Source organism: Manis pentadactyla, chromosome 4 (assembly GCF_030020395.1).
Source record: "Manis pentadactyla isolate mManPen7 chromosome 4, mManPen7.hap1, whole genome shotgun sequence".
Classification (NCBI taxonomy): domain Eukaryota; kingdom Metazoa; phylum Chordata; class Mammalia; order Pholidota; family Manidae; genus Manis; species Manis pentadactyla.
The window spans coordinates 110,271,327-110,277,326 of record NC_080022.1 but is presented as its reverse complement, the minus strand read 5'-3'; positions in this window follow the sequence as shown (position 1 = coordinate 110,277,326).

Here is a 6,000-nt window from a genome sequence, read left to right as displayed (position 1 = left end):
AATCATTTGCAGCAACATGGATGGAGCTGGAGGGTATTATGCTCAGTGAAACAAGCCAAGCGGAGAAAGAGACATACCAAATGATTTCACTTATCTGTGGAATATAAGAACAAAGGAAAAACTGAAGGAACAAAACAGCACCAGAATCACAGAACTCAAGAATGGACTAACAGGTACCAAAGGGAAAGGGACTGGGGAGGATGGGTGGGTAGGGAGGGATAAGGGGGATAGAAGTAGGAGGTGATTAAGATTAACATGCATGGGGGGGTAGGATAAAAGGGAGGGCTGTACAACACAGAGAAGGCAAGTAGTGATTCTACAACATTTTGCTATGCTGATGGACAGTGACTGTAAAGGGGTTTATAGGGGAGACCTGGTATAGGCGAGAGCCTAGTAAACATAATATTCATCATGTAAGTGTAGATTAGTGATACCAAAAACAAAGCAAAAAAAAAAAAAGCACAGTTCCTGTGTGGTAACCTCCAATGAGTTCTTCACTAGGATATAGAGGGCATATAAAAGTGCAGGCAAAGGGTCTGTTTGCGTCTATACAGAAGATCAAAGCCTAATTGGACTACCCCGAAAATGAACTAAGATACGATATGAAAGAGAACTTCCAACATCAGCACTCTCTGGAAGACTCATGCCAGAAGATGATCATCAAAAAACCCCAACAAAGATCCACGCACTGCTACAGCTGTAGATGCACTCATCCCACCAGTTCCTGGACTTGCCGTGGTAATGAGGAAGGAGATATCCAAGCTGGCCTGTGCATACAGTAAAACAACAAATTTGACTGGATCTATACTGCTGGAACTCAACCAGGAATTAGGAGAAGTGCAAATTGTAGCGCTCCAAAATCTTACAACTACAGACTATTTACTGTTAAAAGAACATAAGGGATGTGAACATTCCCCAGGAATGGGTTGTTTTAATTTGTCTGATTTCTCTCAGACTGTTCAAGTTCAGTTGGACAATATCCACCATATCATAGATAAGTTTTCACAAATGCCTAAGGTGCCTAACTGGTTTTCTTGGTTTCACTGGAGATGGCTGGTAATTACAGATATGCTTTGGTTATGTAACTATACTCCCATTATGTTAATGTGTGTGCGCAATTTAAGTAGTAGCTTAAAACCTATACATGCTGAAGTACACTACAAGAAGATATGTCAAAGAAATAATCAATCTTCCCATGTTTTCTTCCGCCTGCTACTTCTATAGCTTTTCTTCTTCCTTCCTAATTACAACCCTTAAATAGAATTCGTGCCTCATATCAAATTTACCGAGTATCATAATTCTTCCAAGTGGTAAAGATACCTCAAGACAAGTGCTGGGCATAGAAGCCACAGGGCATAAATATGCAAAGAAGTAAAAAGCTAACCTTTTCAAACAATAAGGCTTCCCTCTCACTTACCAACTTCACATTTCCCTGTATGGCCCCGGAAGATGACTGGTTAGCCAGAGACAGGTAAGATTCCTCAAGGGAGGAACAACCTAAGACAGGCACAGTCGCAGGGGGGCCATCAGGTGAGAAATTGGGGATCAACAGAGGTGAGCCTTAGAACCTCACCCCCCCCCGTTCTGAGAGAAATCTTCTGCATACATGGATGTTTTATTGCCCATGTCTAGCTTGGATTAACACATAGTCTACAGGCACACACCTGATCATCTACATTTGCTCTCTTACAACACTAAACTATGTTTTCTACCTTTATCTTGTATCTACCTACCACTTCAGCATTTTATTAAAAATAATAATAATAAAGGGAGAAATGTGGTATCCACATATAAATCAAGTATAAAAACCAAATGAGTATTCATATTTGAACTGACTGTTTATAGTTCATAATGCATGAGCAAAACCGAAAGTTTCTGTGATGACTGACCTTGTACTGTTCACTATGTCACTTATTCATTATGTAAGAATTTGTTCTACATGTAAGAACTTGTTTGTTATGCCTCAGAAGATTGGAGACTGACGAAAATTAGGCTTTGGGTGGATTAATGATTGTGCATTGAGCATTGACTCCCCTATACAGAATTTTATTGTCGTTAACAACCATTTGATCAATAAATATGAGAGATGCCCTCACAAAAAAAAAAAAGAAGAGAAAAAAAAAAAAAAAAGGACAGACTTCCAATGGTAAAATAAATAAGTAACCGGGATGTAATGTATAGCATAAGGAATATAGTCAAGATATTGTAACAGCTTGGTAGGGTGATAGCTGGAACCTAGAATTATGTATATAAATGTTTTATCACTGTGTTGTACACGTGAAACTAATGTAATGTAATACTGTGCGTCAACTACCCTTCAATAAAAAATAATTATTTTAAAAAAAAAATTGGGGTTTTGGAGTGTTTGATGGATCTCCTCAGTGTTGAGGTTTTCAGCACTGCAGTGCTCTGGATGGATGATTGAGGAGTTTCTGACAAAAAGCAGAGCAATACAGCAACTAGGAAATCCTTGGATACTGGCTTCCAGGCCCATCAAACACACCAAGGTTATTATAAAGACATTACAAGTGTCATATGAAAATAATAATATTAAGTACCTTATAGAGTTGTTGTGTAGATTAAATGAGATAATATAATAATACACCTAGCATAGCATGTCGCTTATGTTAAGTAAAGTCCTGACAGGCACCAACCAAGGTAAGCTTGTTTCCGTTAATTATGAAATAAAAACGAAAGTGTGTAGGCTTCTACTTCAAGCTTTTGTACTAACATTTGAATAAATTTTGTATTTGTGAATGTAACATCCATTCACAAGATAAGTTAGTATGAAAAATTAGAAAAATCTTAAAATGTAATTTGTAAAACATGCCCACAAGAGGGACTTGTTCACAGCAGCTTTGTCCTCAAACTGGAAACAATTCAACTATCTGAGGAGGTGATTGGATATAAAAGGATTTAATTGTAATATAGTCAAAGGACTACTATTACTCTTCAATAAGATGGAAAAAATTCCTGATACATGGCAGCAATGTGGGTGAATCTCGAAAACATCATGCTGAGTGATGAAAAGAGAACATACTGTGTGGTTCCATTCTTGTGAATTTCTAGAACAGGCAAAACTCCTCCATGGGTGACAGGAAACTAGGTCATTGAATGCCTGGGACTGGGAGTGTGGGGGGGAGGGTATTAACTGCAAAGGGGCACAAGAGGACACTTTGGAGTAACAGAAATGTCCTTTTCTTCTTGAACAGGATGGTAGTTACATGGATGCACCCATTTGTCAAGTATCTCCAAACTTGAAATGGATGCAGTATATTATTTTAAAAAACTACAGCTTTAGAAAATTTTGATTTTAAAAAGAAAATTCATTGCAAATTTAAATGTCTTATTTAATTAAATTATTATTGTAAGATAAATTCCAACTGAAATAAGCAGGCAATGAGAGGCAACAAAGTGCCAGGCAGTTTATTCGAACACAATCCCCGGGTGATGTTCCTCGGTCTGAAACACAGGATGGGGAAGTCACAGCCAGCAGGGCAGGCAGCAAGTTTTTAAATAAGGCAGGGGGAGGGAGAGCAAAGGTGTACAGTGGCATGAGGATTGGCTCACCTAGGGTACATGGGGGTCTCTCATTGGCCTTTAGCCAGGTACTGGAAAGTTACCACTAATCTTTTAGCTTGGGGGAAGGACTCTAGTTGGGAGTGTTATCTGACCAGGCTCTGGAATGTTGTCAGACGGGAACCTGTTGGTCTCTTCTCTCCTCGTTTGTTGAGGCCTGAGCTTGTCCATCAGGCTCACCCCTTCCCCTGGTGCCTCCAGCCTTACATTCCAGCCTTTTGGTCATAATGGATGATGACTTGATCTGGCTACTTCCGGCTGACAAGGGGCATTGTGGGAGGGGGGTTTAAGGCTGGTTGATGGCCAGAGGAGGCTCAGTCAGGAGGGGTGAGTACTTGTGCAGCAACAGTTGATTAACTTTTATGTGTGAAATTTCTGCCATGCACTGTTGAAGGAACTTGAAAACACATGGGGCAAATAAGAGTAAACCTCAAACTGTTATTAAGGGGCCTAGCAGAGGCATTAGCCAGGCCATTATGGGAGACTGAAGCCACCCATAAGGGCCGCCTTCAGGTACTTGTGTTTTGTGGAGGTCTTTTTGTAGTTCTTGAGTTTTTTTTACACTTTGTTCTATGACCCCAGACTCATTGATATAGTAGCAGCATTCTTCCTGCAAGAAAATACAGGTTCTGCCCTTTTCTTCAGTAAGCAGATCGAAGGCCCGCTGATTTTGAAGGGTGACCTGGGCAAGGGAAGTAAGTTGTCGCTGGAGGGAAATAAGGGAGCTCCAGGTTTCTCCCAAGGTTAGGCTCACTCTATCGTCTAATGCTACCAATTGACTTGCTAGACCCTGAGAGCTGACTAAGCTATGACCTAATGCTCCTGCCCCTGTGGCGGCCACAGCCACTGCAATAACTAGGCTCACTCCCACTAGCACAGGTAGAAAAACCGCCCTCTTCTGTCTAGTGTTTTGATATATAGACCATTCATCTAGTGCCTGTCTTACCTCAGGTTTGCTGTACAATGTTAGTTGGGGCACCAGCATCACCGAAAAGCAGAGTCCTACCATGGTGCTGTTGATGCATTGGGTAAGCGTATTATTGCACCAGAAGAACCTGCCCCCTTGAAGGGAGATTGGAGTGTCTACAGTTACCCATCATCAGCATTGGCTTCCCATTGACAATTCTGACATGGTGGAATGCTGGGTCAGGTAGCAGGTCAGTGGGGATGATGGTTTTTCACACCGTTTTCTGGTGGCCCCGGACCTATGTCGAGCCTCGGGCTTAAGGCTCGTTTTGCACATCGGTACCTTGCTTAAAGGGAGGACACAATCTTTTTGAGTTTACTGGTTGAGCCTGGAAAAAACTAATGGGAACTGCCGCCACTGGGGGGCATTGGAGGGAGGTGCAGAGGAAACAATCAGACACATTGCTGAGGGTATGTGAAGCATTAAGAAACCGCACTGTTTCTCTAATGACTCCTGACCAGGAAAGTGGTGCTCCTGCTGGTCATAGAGAGTGCGGGTAGGGGTCCGACTGAATCTTCTGTTTTAGTGCCTGTTCTGTTTTTAGAATATTACTTGATACCTGTGCCTGGGTGTTAAGAACTTCTGTGAGAGTGGGATTTACAGTGATCCATTCCCTCTTGATGCATATTGTGCCCTGTGGGGACAATTGGTAACTATTGTATAGCTTGCCCTGTACTCCTTTTTCCCAGTGTGGATCCCATGGGTCACTAATGGTAATGTATAACTTTACCATTAATTTTTTTTTTTGGTATTTACTAATGGTATTTACTAATGTATTTACTAATGGTAATGTATAATCTTGTGTTCTGAAGAACATGTTGTCAGAGACTCCTCTTGCTGTTTTTTCTACTGCGTGAACTCTACATGTCTAATTCAGGATGGCATCCCCCATACATGTTGGACTGGAAAATACATGTATGAGAGATTTGGTCATACAGAAAGCACAGTGTAGAGTTTGAGAAAGTGTTTAAGATGTCTGTGTGTACCAGTACTTGAATCAGTGCCTGACAACCTACACTGGGGCAACTTTGGGTGCCTACTTCTCGGTTGATTCCATAAAAAGTTAGTTGGAGCTTAAACTTCCATGCAGAATAACTCTGCCTGGAGACCACTGGGCTATTCATCTGGCTGGTTGTACTTGACATGACTAACCTGCAGCTTAAGAGGACCCACCTCACAAGACACCCACTCATCATGTCTGGGTACCCGTTTGAGCCTAGAAAGGTGACACCAGGAGGAATGCCCATGTAGTTGGACTGCTGAGGGCATAGTGAGGATAGCTGTATAAGGCCCTGTCCTGCAGGGTTGGAGAGATTTTGGCGGGAGTTCTCTTAGGCGTACCTCATCTCCTGGCTGAAGGATCGCTACATCTCCTGGGTTGTCAGATGACGTAGGTTGGGGTAGGAGCTGGTCTGCGTGTTCCTTAAGAAGATGTCTCAACAGTGTAAATTAAG